The sequence below is a fragment of the Patagioenas fasciata genome, chromosome 32 (assembly GCF_037038585.1).
Source record: "Patagioenas fasciata isolate bPatFas1 chromosome 32, bPatFas1.hap1, whole genome shotgun sequence".
NCBI classification, from domain to species: Eukaryota; Metazoa; Chordata; class Aves; order Columbiformes; family Columbidae; genus Patagioenas; species Patagioenas fasciata.
In genome coordinates this window covers 1,676,489-1,692,791 of record NC_092551.1, presented here as the reverse complement: position 1 = coordinate 1,692,791, position 16,303 = coordinate 1,676,489, and the positions used below count along the sequence as shown (strand labels likewise).

Genomic DNA, 16,303 nt, shown 5'->3' with positions numbered 1-16,303 from the left:
GCAGGGAAAAACCTGTTTATAGATCTTATGGAAAAGACAGCCCGAGAATTAAATGTCACCTCGTGCTGGATATGTGGGGGGTCTCAAATGACTGAATACGTTGGACGAACCCCTTGTCAGTTAGCGTTGAGGGCAAATTCGTCAAGTACCTCTATTCCTCCCACTTGGTGGCCAGGTCCACCTAATGGATATTGGTCTCGAAACTGTAGCCTGGTGGAAGAAAATAGGGTTCGTGATAGTATGTGCATTTCTGCGTTTACTGTTTGTGCCATGCATGATCCCGTGCTTTATTCAGTTACTACATTCAGCAGTCCAAGGCATGCAAATCTCAGCCATGCCTATCGATCCTGAAATGGCAGCAAAAGGAACGGGGTATAAATTAATGATTTTAGGCAGGTGCTGGCTAACTTTGAAGTCAAAGCACGAATCAATGGGATAAAAAGCAAAAAGGGGAACTGTGAGAAATGCAGCTGTGGTTCGTGCTGAGAAGATGTTTAATGTTTACAGATATAACCAAATGGGGCACGGGCTCTGAACCTGGAAAAGGAAAAGGTGGTGAAGTTCTATGTAAAAAGTTAGGAAACTTGTTTATGAAGTTATATTGATAGAGGGAAATAACATTTTAAAGGGTTAACCAACTACATAGTAAGAGCCTACTAACGAACTAACACTTTAAGCCACAGAATGAATATCTAGTTCAGAACTGTATGTAAGCAATTGTGCTAGGAATCTTTAAAGGGCCAGGAGTAAAATCCCAGCGCGTGGTGCGTGTGCGTGAAGCAGCTCCGGGAGCGCTCGCCCCGGGCTCTGCCGCAGCACACGTTGTGTTCCACGCACAGTCTGATGCCCACGCTCCCGGCTCGGTCCGTCTGTCCCGCTCCCGGCGCCTTGTCCGGCTGAGCAAGGGCTCGGACTGCGGGCGGGCTGAGGGCGGGGCAAGGGGGCGCGCGCGGAGCGGCGGCGAGCTGCGATTGGCCGGCTGCGGGCGGCGCGTGCCGCCGCGAGGCCGCGTCCGGTCGCCGTGGTGCCGGCGGAGCCGTCGCCGCCGTTGGCGTGGGGGCGAGCGGTCGGTGCGAGAGAGAGCGGGAGTGCGGGGCTGGCGGAGCCGGCAGCAGCCCTGCCTGCGGACGCGGACACAGCGCCATGTGCGGGATCGGCTGCGGGCCCTGCTGCGGACGGGTATGAGCGAGCCGGGCCCCGCCGCCCGCCCTCCCTCCCCAGGTAAATTGTCCCTTTAGTGCTAAAAAATGTAATAGTTCTTTTTGCAGTTTCACTTCATAAAAGGGATTTGTGTAATGCTTTCTCATTTCTTAAAAGGCGTGGCTAAAAAAAAGAGATTAAATTTGAAATATAGTGTGATATATCACACTGAGGAAGGAAAACCATGAGCCAGCACTGGGCCCTTGTGGCCAGGAAGCCAATGGTACCTGGGGTGGGTTAGAAGGGGGTGGTCAGTAGGTCAGAGAGGTTCTCCTGCCCCTCTGCTCTGCCCTGGGGAGACCACACCTGGAATCTTGTGTCCAGTTGTGGCCCCTCAGCTCCAGAAGGACAGGGAACTGCTGGAGAGAGTCCAGCGCAGCCACCAAGATGCTGAAGGGAGTGGAGCATCTCCCGTGTGAGGAAAGGCTGAGGGAGCTGGGGCTCTGGAGCTGGAGAAGAGGAGACTGAGGGGTGACCTCATTAATGTTTATAAATATGTAAAGGGTGAGTGTCAGGAGGATGGAGCCAGGCTCTTCTCAGTGACAACCAGTGACAGGACAAGGGGTGACGGGTACAAACTGAGACACAAAAGGTTCCTCTTAAATTTGACAAGAAACTTCTTCATGGTGAGGGTGGCAGAGCCTGGCCCAGGCTGCCCATGGGGGTTGTGGAGTCTCCTTCTCTGCAGACATTCAAACCCGCCTGGACACCTTCCTGTGGAACCTCAGCTGGGTGTTCCTGCTCCTGGATGAGCTTTCCAGGTCCCTTCCAACCCCTGACATTCTGGGATTCTGGGATTCTGTGAAAGGGTTATTAGACATTGGAACAGGCTGCCCATGGCAGCGGTGGGGTCACCATCCCTGGAGGGGTTTAAAAGGGACATAGATGAGGTCCTGAGGGACATGGGGCAGTGCCAGGGGTGAGTTGACGGTTGCACTCGATGGTCTCTTCCAACCAAAATGTTTCTATGATCCTATCTATTTTTTGCATTGTAATAGTGTCTGAATTTCAGGGTTCATGTGATCTTGTCCCGGTACTTTTGCAAGGACGTTAAAAGTAAATGTGTTGCTATCTGCAATTCAAAACTGTTTTTCCGTTGTTTTCTAACAGGCTCGGAACTTCCCCTTTCGGAACCTGTCTCTTTGGAGATGCTGGAGAAGACCAAGGAGGAGGACACCCAGGCAGAAGAGAGACGAGGAAGATGTGGAGTCTCTGCACAGCCTTGAGGAGACTCTGACCAAGCCAACCAAGGAAGAAGTGGAGAGCCCAGAGTGTACTGAGGAGACTCCAGAGCGCGTTGAGGAGACTCCAGAGCGCATTGAGCAGACTCTAAGCGAGACAAGAGAGGAAGATGTGGAGACTACAAGCAAGGTATCAGACAAAGACGCAGAGACTCCAGAGCGCGTTGAGAACGGTCTAAGCAAGGCAACAGAGGAAGACACAGAGACTGCAGAGTGCACAGAGGAGACTCCAAGCGAGCCAACTGAAGAAGACGTGGAGACTCCACAGAGCCTGGAAGAAAATGTGAGGAACCAACCTGGGGAAGACGTGGAGGTTCCACAGAGCGTTCAAGAGGCAAGTCACTGGTGCACAGACAGTTCTGTATGACTTAGGGATATTTTAGATTTAAAAGAGGTAAAAAAAAACCAGAAAAGCAACCCCCAAAAAAACCCCAAACCCCAGCTTCCCCAAACCAGGATTTGGTTGCACTGCACTCAAATCCTTTCTAATTGAGTTGTTGCTGTGCTTAAGGCTATGGTAGTCAGTAAAGCCCTGAAACTTTAATTATTCAAGTGGTATGTATGAAGAAAAAGCATTATGTGGTTGCAGGGGGACCAGTATATGTATTTCTGAAGTTAATTGTTACATCTATTTTCAATTCTCTAGTGCTTTGCTCCTCAACATGTATCAGCATGTTAATACAGCGGCTGTTAGTGGTGGGGTTCAGGAGATCTGGACTCTCTGGTTTAATTCTTACCTCTTTCATTGACTTGTGCAGTAAGTTGTGCACTCAGCTCCTCTCTGCTTTCAGTTAAAAGCCCAAAAAGGCCCAGGTAACTGAAGGCAGCTAAAAAGTGGCAACTGAAGTGAGCGTTGTTGAGGTGTTGTGAGATCCTGGTGCTGGCATGCTGGTGTCTGCAGCCTGCGCTTGTGCAGGGACCATGTTCCTTTCTCTCTGACTTGTTTCTCTTGGCCCTTTTCCTGGCAGAGCACAACTGAGGATGGAGCTGAAGACGCACAAGAAGGAGCTGTTGACTGCGACAGCCTGAGAAGAGCGCAGATCCAGCAGACTGACAGCGAAGGAGCAAGATGGCTCGGGGTAAGTAAAGCTGGCATGGTGGCCAAGCCCCCAGCTGATCAAAGTGTCCTCACTTCATTGCAATCGGTGCAGCTGTGGCAGTTTGAGCCAGAGGGTCAGGAGGTGGGTAGAACTTTCATGTTATGTTGCGATGTTTCTACATTTTCTTCAGGATCCAAGGCAATAATATAAGAACTTGCTTTGGTGTGGTGTCCAGGTTGGTAGTATAGAGACTTTGAGTGGCAGATTTCCCATCTCTGCCTCCTGTTTTTACCGGGAGAAATAGCAGAAAGTATTTTTGACCTCCTGTACATTTTCCAGCTGATGGGAAGAGTTCTTAGTGATGCTGCATTTGTAGAGTGATTTGGAGGCTTTTCAGCTGAAAAGCGTTGGCTGGTAGTGGATGTGTCTGAGAGAAATGCAGCTCTAACTGAAAATTTCATAGAACCCGTGTTGAAAGGAATACAACTGTTTTTGTTCATTTTGAGTGAGTTGGGCTTTATTACCAATTCCTTTAAGTACTGAGAAGCTTGAAACCTTGCTTAGTATTTTCTTGTAGAGGTTGGAGTAAGTGAAGGAACTTAGATCTTTCATGCTGCAAGAAGTCTGAGAAACCTTTCTTAAACTTCTGGATGCTAAGAAAGCATCCGGGGTTTTTGAATGGTTGGCCCTGTTATGAGAGAATGGTCAGTTTCAAAGGCAACCAGGAGATTACAGTTTAAGCACTGGAAACACTTGCCTGTTTCAATAAGAAATGTCTTGATTGTCCTCCAGTATTTGATACAGCATTTGGTGTTTGGAGAGCCCAAACCGACAAACTTGTTTAGTAACTAGAGATGGACTATTCCTGTGAAAAGGTGGAATGGAATCTGTGTTTCGTTGTGCAAGCTCTGTCGGGGCTCTGGCTTCTGTCTGAGTTTTGTGCTTTGTCTTTGTTTCCACTTTGTAGGCTGAAGGGGACCAGTTCCCTGCAGGACACACTGTCAGCCCGGACGAGACGTGCAACAGCAGGGCCCTGAAAGCTGGAACTTTGGAAAAGCTGGTGGAGACGCTTCCGACGGCCTTTGCCGATAATGACTTCACATACATCAGCATCTTCCTCTCCACGTACAGGGCCTTTGCCGATAATGACTTCACATACATCAGCATCTTCCTCTCCACGTACAGGGCCTTTGCTTCCACCAGCACAGTCCTGGAACTGCTCCTGGACAGGTGAGAGCCGGGACAGAATGGAAACTGAGCCGTCATTTATTATACACGACAGGGGGACGTTGACAGAAAAGAATCCTGCAAAATTCAGGATTTCAGCGTAAACACACCATGTGTAAATGCACGTTGCCCACATCCCAAATCTCATTAAAGCTTAAGCGCCAGGTGGGGAAAGCGTGCGTGGTCTGACCGCTAAGGAACCAAACTGGGACGGACACAAGAAAACCAATACAGCTTGTCCCTTAAAAAAAGACCAGTGCACGGGGGATATGTGCAAACCCTTCATCTCTGCCGCAGCTTCCCCAGCCACGGTGGAATTGTCCAGCATGAAGCCCTTGTCTTCATGCCAATTGTATATGAATATGCCAATATCTATATGTTTATGCCAATTGTATATGGATTACGCTGTTTGGGTTGCTCAGTAGAGGTTCCTCTAAACAGCCATCTCATTTTTTCAGATACGGAAACCTGGAGATCTCGGGCTCTGAAGAACATGGAACCCAGAATTCCCCCGGATCCAGCACAGTGCTCAGGACGTAAGTTTGGTTTTGCAGCGCCCAGCGAGCCCCAGTCAGGGTTCGGTGCTGGAGCGGGACGTGGGCAGCAGAGCTGTTGTTTCATTTGACAATTCACAGCCCTGTTTGCTTCAAGGAGCTTGTGTAAAGGCCAAGTATCAGCTGTCTCATAACACATCCAATAATACAACGCAGAGAAAATATGAATGACTGCGCTGGTTTCTCAAGGTGTAATTGAAGAAGCAGCCTTTAGTTTCCTATGAAGTATTATCTTAATAATATTTCTTGCCTAAAAAGAACAAATTAAATTCTGTGCTCACAGAAGTGTCCATACTGCCCTCACGTGGGGGATGAATGTCTCAGTGTTCCTGTTGTTATATTAGGTACAGATCCATGCGATTGCATCAATACCTGCTGCATACAACCCATGTGTTCTCTCTGAATTTGCTCACAGTGCGATGGCATCGATTTTACAAGCCTGGCTCGACCAATGTGCCGACGATTTCCGAGAGCCGCCCGAGTACGTGTGTCTGCAGAAGGTGCTGAGTTATCTGAAGAAGAACATGCCCGGCTCTGACCCGGAGAAGAGGGCGCAGAACCTCCTGGAGCAGTTCCAGAAAGAAGAATGGGAGAATGATGGTAAAGTACCTTTCTCTGCTGTCTGTGTGTTCTCCCAGCGTCAAGCCTGACACATCCCCTTATCCAGGGCACAAAGCTTCCTGTGCCGTGAGCCGAAAAGTCGTAAGAGCTCACGTGGTATGTGAATGAGTACTGGAATCAACTTCCAGCCTTAGTAGGCAGACTGAGTTCTACTACATGCATTTTTCTCACGTTACCTGCGTGTTTTTCAGACCCCGTTGGCTCTGGAGCGCATAACGGTAGGACTGGTGTGCAGAAAAGGCCCAGGTTTAGACTTAGTGCTGCGGCAGCCAAGGCTGCTGATCAATTCTGTACAGCCCTGCAGCCCTGAATCCAGCTCTGGTTTAGTGCCGAGTCCAGCCCAGGGCGTCCGGGGGCCTGTCCTGAAGCTGCTGGAGCCACGATTGGTTTCGTATATTTTGCATTACTTTCTCTCCTCATCAGTAGTACTAGCAAAGCACGTTTTAACTTTCCAACTGGTCTCTCTCCCTTCTCCTCCTCTTCCCTTGAAACGTGGACATAAGAGCATTCTCAGTGTAATATTTTGGGAGTATAATTGCAGTCTTGTCTCTTTGCAGTTCAGCTGTTTTTCAGAGTATAGAATGCGTAAATGCTGACAAGCAGATTATCAAAGTTCTGCAGTGTTAATAAGGAGTTGTTGTGGGGGGGTTGGTGGGTTTGTTCTTTCCAAAGAATGGTTAGTGAATGGGTTAAGGCACTTCTCAGCTAAGAGACCCTGAACAGCTCAGTTCTCCCTATTTCTTTTTCTTCTACCTTCTCTTTGCCCATTTAATCTTCTGGACCTTCTCTATCTCCCTAAAATATGCAGCACGGTGAGGCCGTTACCCCAGGCAGGTCCCTTTGCATGTTCTGTTCTTCTATGTAGTGATTTTCCAAATACCTGCTTTGATTACTTATTTTCTGTATAAATTCACTGACTCGTGTTTTCCCCGCTGGCCAGACGCGTTCCACAGCCTTTCTCCCTGCACCCCGGACGAGGAAGAGGAACTGGAGATCAGCGGCCCAGAAGAATTCTCGCTGTCCCAAGAAGACCTGGTGGCAGAACAGCTGACATACATGGATGCGGTATGTAGATCATAGGTATTACTTGAAATGCTCGGGGAAAGAGTTCTGGGCTTCTCATTGTTTGTTTGTTTGTTTTTTAACTTATATCGGTGTAAGTCTGTTGTTCCAGAACCGCTCTGTTGCTGGGACACAGAGCGCAGCTCTGCTTGGTTATCCAGACTTGCTTCATTGATTGGGCTTTTCCTTCAGTTCTTCTGAAGGTGTTTGTCTTTTTGTTATACAGTGTGGATGTAGACTGTGTGGCCTCTTTTGCAAAGTTTAGCATTTGACCCCTCAGAAATAGCGTATTTTGACTGTATCTTAGGCTACCTCACCTGAAGATGTAGAAGTACTTTGTAACTGTAGTGCTCCGATTTGGCTTATTTGTATCAATCTCTTTCAAAAGTATCATGATATAGAAATCTTTCCCCCTGGTAATGTAAGTGATAGAAAGGTGTCTTTTATTTTTCCAGGACAGTTTAGCTGACAGTTCTTTTAGGGCGTCAGGCCTAAAGAGTTATACCAAAGTGTATATTTTAAACTGGAGAGAAAACCAATATTTCCCTTTTAATACCATACTGGATTCAGCTGCAGTTTGTACTGTAACCGTGCATTTCTTGCTGTGGGCAGTAGCGCTCCAGGCTGAGTTGGACACCTCTGTTTCCCTCTAGACACTCTTCCAGAACGTTGTGCCCCACCACTGCCTGGGCTGCATCTGGTCCCGAAGGGACAAGAAAGAGAACAAACAGCTGGCACAGAGCATCAGAGCCACCATCTCGCAGTTCAACGCCGTCACCAACTGCGTGCTCAGCACCATCCTGGAGAGCAAAGAATTAAAGACACAGCCAAGAGCGAAGATCTTGGAGAAGTGGATCCGTATCGGACGTGTAAAGCGTTTATTCGCGACTGTTTAACGTTCCTTGCGCGGGTGCCGTGGAGCTGGGAGGGGACAGGGGGTTGTAGCGGGGAGTGATATTTTTGATGCTCAGTATTTGTAGAGCTGCCCGCTTAGCAGGGAGAATGTGCAGCAAGCAGGACACGGGGCAGACAGAAGAGCACTGACTATTGGTGATGCTGACGTTTAACGCTCCTGTGTTTCTAACCGCTCCTTTCACAGCAATGTAGGATCCTGAACAACTTTTCGTCTCTGAAGGCCATCGTTTCCGCCTTGCAGTCCACCTCGGTTTATCGCCTGAAGAAGACCTGGGCCTGCGTTCCAAAGTAAGGCTGTGCAGTGTGTCACTGGATGTGTTTTGGTGCTTTTATCTGTTCTGTGCCCAACTGTTAACAATTCTTGAGAAAAAAATTGTACCCTGGTCTGATTCAGAGTGCTTACAAACAACTTAAATCATTGAATCTTTTCCTGTACAGGGACACAATGCTGATGTTCGAAGAGCTTTGCGAAATCTTCTCCGACTGTGACAACTTTGCGACGAGCAGGGAGCTGCTGCTGAAGGGGGGAATGAGCTTGAGTTGCCAGGTTGTGATCTCACCCAAAGCCGAGCTCAGCCCTGTTCCTGACCAATGAGCTCCCGTATGCGGTGCTTTGGGGAAGACGGGTCTGTAAATCCCGGCTTTTCTGCTGGGGCGAGAGGTGCCGCACAGCGAGATTTGACGCAGAGGAGTTACGAATGAGCACTTTGGCTTATATACCGCTCTGTGCAGACATGAACCGCTGGCTGAGATACCAAGGATGATGTCGTGAAAGCATCATTTACAAGAGCGCTGTTTGGTGAAGCAGACTAGTTGTGTTTTGTTTGCTTCCACAGGAGTATTCTAATTAGTATAATTATGACTTCTCAGTCAATTAATCCACCATTGCTCTGACCGTTTGCAGGGAGTCACACAAGGCACGGTACCTTACCTGGGTACCTTCCTCACTGACCTCGTCATGCTGGACACAGCCCTTCAGGACTATCTCGAGGTAATTTGGGGCAATTTTTGGAATCCTAAATCTCCTCCCTCCCTTGCAGACACTGTGTCTGCTCCTGCATCTTCCACTGGGTGCTAGTGCAGTTCTTAAAAAGAGAGGAATGTATTTAACAAATAGACTCAGGTACACGAGTGCTGTGGCTTATCCTAGAGCTGGAAACGGGTCTTTGTAGAGGCCTTTGGTCAGGGCAGCTCTGGCCCGTCCCTTGGTGTCGCTACTTCATCCTGTTCATCCTGTTTGTGATTAACTCCAGCCGAGCCTGTGCTCTTCTCCTCCGATCCCTTCTCTGTCCTTCCAACAGGGCGGCCTGATCAATTTTGAGAAGCGGCGAAGGGTAAGTGGAACGGTGACTGTTCTGTGATCGTTAGTGCCTGACGCTCTCTGCTAGAGCGTTCTCTTGGCGAGGCCTGTTGTCTTTGCTGGGCGTATCCAACAGCCGCTCACGTTACTCAGAGGGTGAGGAAGGAACAGTCCCCGGCACGCTGTGAACCTCTGCCGGGCTGTGCGGGGCGGCGCGGGAAGAGAAATTCCTTTTAGATGCGGGCAGCAGGGGAAGAGGAGCCGCAGGGCACTCGCTGCCGCGGGAGTTACGTCTGGGGCACGTTCCCCCCGTTTGGTGTTCACGGGAACACGTTACACGAGCGTGTTCTGTGTGCTGGGAGCGCATCAGACCTGCTGGCGTGAGACCTTTGCTGGCCACAAGATGCAGTCTGTGACCATCTTCCTTGTGCTGCAGTAAATAGTTGTGGGTCAAAGGTGCAGCGAGCGAAGCGGGTACCTGGGACCGAGAAATCAAGGCTGAGCGTTGCCTTCCAGCCTGAGCCTTGTTGGTCAGAGATCAGTAGGAGCGAAGGTACCGGGGTTTCCTCTGTCCGAGGGCAGTTTGTCCTGGATCTGTTGCTGCGTGTGTTTAGTGTATTAACGAGACTGGCTTGATTTTTCTAATTAGAATTCCTATTTTATTATTTGTTTTCTTAGGAGTTTGAAGTAATCGCACAAATGAAGCTGTTGCAGTCCTCATGTAACAGCTATTGCGTGACAGGAGATGAGAAATTCGTGCAGTGGTTTAGGAGGCAGCGGCATTGAAGTGATGAGGAGAGGTAGGGTCTCAGCCCAGCTGGCGAAGCAGCTTTTCTTCCCCCGCAGGCAGGTTCAGGTTCTCTCAGCCTTGAGCTCTGCGCTGCCAGGAGCTGCTCCCGGAGAGTGGAAATACACACGCACAGAGCTGCGCTCCTCCTCGTGGGGATGAACCCTCTGGGACGTGGGAGTGACCCAGGGCTTCTCAGATATGGCCACTTTGAGATATTTAACTAACGGTATTGCCTGTTCTGCAGTTTCTGTCTGTCACGTGAAATCGAAGGAGCAGCTCCTGACCAGAGCACCGCAGCGGGCAGAGCTCAGAAGAGCGTGGTGAAGAGATTCAGCCTGTGAGTACAACGGGGAGGGGGTTTGGTGTGTGAATATGAACTGGAATAAATCAAACAGCAGCTGACAAACCTGGCTGGGGATCCAGAGCACTGCAGTGCTGCGAGGAGACACCGCCAGCTAGAAATACGTATTGCTGTTGTCTCTTTCTATTGGTGTAAGTAGCCAGGAGGGTTATCGACTAAAGACTTCAGAAATAACTCTAAGGTGTCAGACAAAGGAACGATTTTAGTGCTGGATTATAAATTCAATTCAAATTTGCAGCAGCAAAACAGAGCAAATAAGGATAGAGTCTAATTTGCTATACACACACAAACAATAGGCCACTCGAGATAGGAAAACACAACAGCAGGTCAGATTGTTGAAGCAAGTGACAGCTGTGCTCAGCCCAGCTCTGTTGTGCTTTCTTTTCTCCCCTAGGCCGTTCCTGGGCTTGGGGGTGAGCGCCCTCAGCACCCCCGTCAACGCGCAGCCCAAACCTGCTCCAGGTGGGAGCTCTGGGGACAGCACCGTCACCATCGTCCCTCCCACCGACACTGCTGAGGAGCCTCAGCACAAGGTAGGGCCCGGGCCCTGTGTTCAGCACAAACAGCCTGTGCGAGGCTGCTGACGCTGCCGGCGGCCCCAGGCGCTTGCCCAAGCCTGTGGATCTTGACTGGAGCGTTGCTGGCAGTGGAATGGAGGGACCTGAGCTCTGGGAAAGGCGATTTTGGGGGGAGGGCTCATGTACATCAGCCCAGCCTAATTCTGGGGCAGGCAGAGCAGCTGAGCAAGTGAGAAGCAGGTGAGGTCAGAGCTCACCAGCCCTGTGGTTTGACCTGCCAGGAACTGCCCAGACCAAGCCTGGGCTGGGCTGGGTTCCGTTCCCAGGGAGCTTTGTCCTGCAGACTCTGCTCTCTTGACCTAAGCTGCCTTAACTGGGTTGCCGAAGCCCTTGTTAAGGCTGTTGTGCTGAAGAGTGTCATCTTTAGCTTTTGGATCTTTGAAATTCAATGGTAATGAATGTGTTTGATCTCGTCTCCCCCCTTGCTGCCATCTGATGACAAGTGCTCCAAGAAGTGCCCCGGCCCCGTGACTCCCGTTCCATCAAAAGAAGTGCCGCCAGTCCTGCCAGTCTACAACCAGCAGAGCGGAGAGAGCTGCGTCATCCGCACCAGCGTAGAAGAGGACAGAAGCGGCAACATCTACAGGAGCATCCTGGTGAGTGGTGGGAACAGCAAAGCGCTGTTACTGTGGGTGGTGTTTTCACCCCAGGTGACTTGAATGGTGCTTTTAGTTTCGGAAACACCTATTCCCCGATCAGACCTCCTTGGCAGGGAACGTGACCGATGTTACAAATCAAAACATGTGGAGCAGGGGATGAATGAGAGGTTTGCAAAGAGCATCTCTCAAGGTTTCTGGCCTTGAAATTGAAGCTTGTATTTGATCAACAATGCCAAGGGAAGCACTCTGAGCAAGTGCCGGCTTTGCTGCCCCTGCTCTTCTGCCAGCGCCGGCTGTTGTGTGTCCAGCTCAGCACTGGGGTGTGTGAGCTGTGACACAAGGTGCCCCTTCCCCAGCAAACCCAGCTCCAAGGCCAGAATCTTTGCAGGACATCGCAGAAAGTGTTTAGCAGGGGAGACTGTGGATTAATGGATGTCTGCAAACAGCAGCTGGGGCAGCTCTTGCTGCGGATTCGATGGCTGCTGAGAACAAGGTCTCACCTCTCCGAGCGGTTGCTCAGGAGAGCAGAGGCTGTGATTCCCTGCTGCATTTCTAGAGCAGTGTCTGTTGTCTTGAACCAACTCCACCCCCAGGTGTCGCAAAGAGCGTGTTTTAGCGTCTGGCAGAATCTGCGACTTGGTTACCAAGCGACTCCTTGCAACTCCCTCTTTGCAGCTGAGTAACCAAGAGAAGGCTCCTGCTGTCACCCAGCGAGCCATGGAGAAGCACAACCTGCAGTCTGGCTCGGCCGAGGATTACGAGCTGGTCCAGATCGTCTCCGAGGACAAAGGTGGGGAAGCAGAACTCTGCTGCTGCTGCTGCTTGAAGAGCTCTGCTGCATTTTGCCGGCAAGAGTAACATGCGGAGCCACGTCAGAAACGCCATCGCCACGTTGTCCCAGCTGCCGGTGAGAATAAACCCCCAACGCTGAGTGGGGCGCCCATGAACGCTCGCTCTGCTCCCTCTCTTGCGGAGCTGGCGATCCCACCCAAGGCGAACGTGTTCTACGCCATGAGCACCCAGGGCAACTTCGACTGCATCCTGAGAAGAAAAGCTGCAGCACAGGAGGAGCCCGCACTTCATGGGTTGTAATGGCTGAGCTCTGGATAGGATTTACTGTTTATATTATAAGTATGTAAACTTTTTTCCCCCCAGTTTTAGTCTGGAGTTCATATATTTTAATATGTGACCTGTATATAATGTTTGAGCTTTGTATCATATTTAATATTTCTATAACGAGTATATTAACTTTTTTCCAGTGTTTGTCTGCAGTTAATGTATTTTAATACTTGATGTGTTGATCATATTTAATCTTTCCATACTTCTACAGAAACCTTCAATATTATATCATCTTTTTTCTACTGATGTCTGCTTGGAGTTCCTATATTTAAATAGCTTAGCTTTATAGAATATTTTAGCTTGTATAATATTCAGTATTCACAGAATAAGTACGTAAACTTTTTCCACTAATTTCTCCTTGGAGTTAATATATTGAAATGTTTTAGCTGTATATAGTATTTGAGCTTTATTTAATATTTTTTATTTAACATACTGATATTTAATATTTATGTGATATTTTTATTTAATGTACTAATGTTTAATATTTATTTAATATGTTTATTTAATGTACTAATATTTAATATTTATTTACTATGTACATAGACCTTCCCCAATAATTATTTTCTGGAGTTGATATATTTTATTATTAAATCTTTATATAATATTTGATCCTTGTATAATATTTAATATTGATATGATAAGTATATCAACGTTTTTCAACCCATTTTTGTCTGGAGTTAATGTATTTTAATGTTTCCTCTGTAGATAGTGTTTGAGCTTTATATCACATATCTAGAGATGCATATAAAATAAATAGAGAAACTTTTTTCCACCCTTTTTTTCTGGAGTTAATAGATACTAATAACTGAGCTTTATAGAACACATCATCTTTATTTAATATTTATAGAATAAATACTTGAACTTTTTTCCACCAATTCTTGTCTGGCATTAAAATATTCTAATATTTGATCCCTATGTCATATTCAATCTTTACATGGATGTAACATCTCTATCATAAATACGTCACTTTTTTTCCACTAATTCTTCTCTTGAGTTAATATATATTAAGATTTGAGCTTTTATATCATGCATAATCTTTATTTAATACATAATCTTTATTTACATAATAAATCTGTGAACTTTTTTCCCCCACCAATTCTTGTCTGGCGTTAAAATATTTTAATATTTGATCCTTATGTAGTATTTAGTTTTTATAGATATGTAACATTTCTATGACAAATACATAACTTTTTTCAACTAATTTTTGTCTGGAGTTAATATAGTTTAATATTTGATCCTTATATCATATTTAATCTCTATATATTATTGAATGTTTCTATAAAAATACGTAAACATTTTTCCAGTATTTTTTGATCTGGAGTTACTAGGATTAATATTTAAGCTTTATATAATACATAATCTTTATTTAATATTTATATAATAAATACTTGAACTTTATTCCACCAATTCTCGTCTGGAGTTAGTAGATTTTAGTGTTTGATCTCTAGATAATATTTGATCTTTATATGATATTTAATCTTTATATAATATTGAATGTTTCTATAATAAATGGATTAACTTTTGACCACTAATTTGTGTCTGGAGTTAATATATTTTAATGTTTGATTTTGTATTCTATTTAATCTTTATTTAATATTTAATACTTATATAATAAATATGCAAACGTTTTCCCACCAATTCTTGTCTGGAGTTAGTAGATTTTAATGTTTGATCTTTAGATCATGTTTGAGCTTTGTATAATATTTAATGTATCTATAATAAATAGATGAACTTTTTAACACTATTTTGTGTCTGGAGCGAATGTATTTAAATATTTGATCTTCGTGTAACATTCCATCTCTCTATAACCTTTAATGTTTCTATGATAAATACGTCAACTCTTCCCGCTCCTCAGTGTCTCGTTCATCTCTTTTCCTCTCAGACTGCACCGCGGTCTGAGAGTTTCCACCTTTTCCCCGTTGTCTCCATCACGGCATTTGTTGCTCCTGGCAAAAAGACGACCCCGAATTTAAGCTGCCTCTTGCGTTCTGGTTGTACTTCAACTGCCCGGGGAGCCAGCACACTGTTGTCAGGTTGTCAGGTTCTGGTGACAGCCTTAGAACCGGTGACGTGCACCAACCCTGCCTGTGCCCTTGGTGTGAGCAGCTCCACTTGCTCCTCACCCTGGGGAAACTGCTCCTGGCTCCGGGTCTGTCACCCTCGCTGCGGGGTCTGCACCAGCCGGGGCTCCGGGGGCTTCGCTCTCGTGCTCCACAGCAGAGGACAAACCCCACGCTCACAGGAGAACACAATAACTCATGGAGCAGCTGAGCTTCACAGCAAAGGGGAAAAAGAGCAGAAAAAGAGCAGAACAGCGGAGAAGGGTTTGCACTGGCTCCTGCCTTCCCAAAACACAGTCAGTGCTGAGCAGGGAAAGCCCGGACAGCACCAGCCCAGGAGCTGAAAGCACAGGCAGAGAACCAGCGCCTGTCGGAGCTGTGGAACCGCTGGGCAGCCACCGGGTCTTGCAGATGGAAATAAATAGAAAAGTGCACCTACACGCACACGTACGGGTGAAAGAACAGTCGGCTCCACTGAGGCCATGAAAGGGACACATTCATCTAATTCATTACATTTAGATCCTTAATTATTTCTCTCCCGTCCGTGAAACCTTCAAACCTCTTGTACTATTAATAACTCGCTTCCTAAATCAACTAAAAAAAAAAAACCCACGCACCTCAAAACAAACAAATAAAAAAAGCAAAAACCCCAGCTGCAGTGTCAAGTAGTTTTTAATAAATTGCTACTGCTCTGCTTAGGGAAATCAAAGTTAAACAGAGCTCTGCAGTGTGTCTGTCCCTTCCGTCTCCAGCCCCCGGCGGGGAGAACTGTGAGGAACACCAGGGCCGTTTCATGGAGAAACTGCTCCCGTGGGATCACAATGGGTCAGGAGAGGAACGGCTGGGAACCCAGAGCTGTGCTGACACACGTGCTGCTCCTACCCGCACCGACAGCGGCACCGCGCTGGATGCTCCGCTTCGCAGACGTCCTGCTGCTGAGGGCCGCGCCAAGCGTCTGCCGCCGTCTGGAGCATCGCCGTGCTGCACCGCGCTTCACACAGAGCCGGGCTGCCGCTCGTAAAGCCAGAGCTGAGGAGGAAAGGAGAGGAGCTGTCAGAGAGCGACGCCCCCGCGGCGCAGCCGCTCCGCACGCTCACCACGCAACATGGACGCTGCTCCGGCCCGCGGAGCAGAAGGAACTCGGCTTTCCGGCACAACAGGCGCATTTCCACGGGCAGGGACTCCGTGGTGGAGCGACAGAGCTGAACGGCCTGCGCTGGCCTTCCCTGCCAGGCCTGCTCCCACCCCATGAAACAGCACACACAGCTGCCATTTTGCACCGGGTTTTATGCATTATCAAACCGGCTGACAGGTAAGAACACATCTTCTTGAGCAGAAAGCACAACATCCGTCAGGAGTTATTAAAAAACAAACACAAGTGAAAGCCCAGGCACACATACCCAACCGTACAGATCTCCAGCAGGTGAGTTTCTCGGTGGGAAGCGCAGAGAACATCCCAGCCAACCCAAGCAGTGCAGGCCGGCATCACCTGCCCTCTGAGAATCGTTTGTTTTTAAAAATAATCACCATACTCTGCAGCAAGTACATCAGAACCCATCCAAAAAAAGAGACAAGTTTGCTCCTCACGTGAAAAAATATCCAGCCAAGCTGCCTTTCCGTCCTGTAACGCACAATA

At 47.8% G+C, this 16,303-nt stretch overlaps 1 pseudogene; it reads left to right on the top strand.

The window, feature by feature from the left end:
• The first annotated feature begins 1,035 nt into the window (after window positions 1-1,035).
• On the top strand, window positions 1,036-15,873 carry LOC136115860 (ral guanine nucleotide dissociation stimulator-like 1; annotated as a pseudogene).
• The last annotated feature ends 430 nt before the right edge of the window (window positions 15,874-16,303 follow it).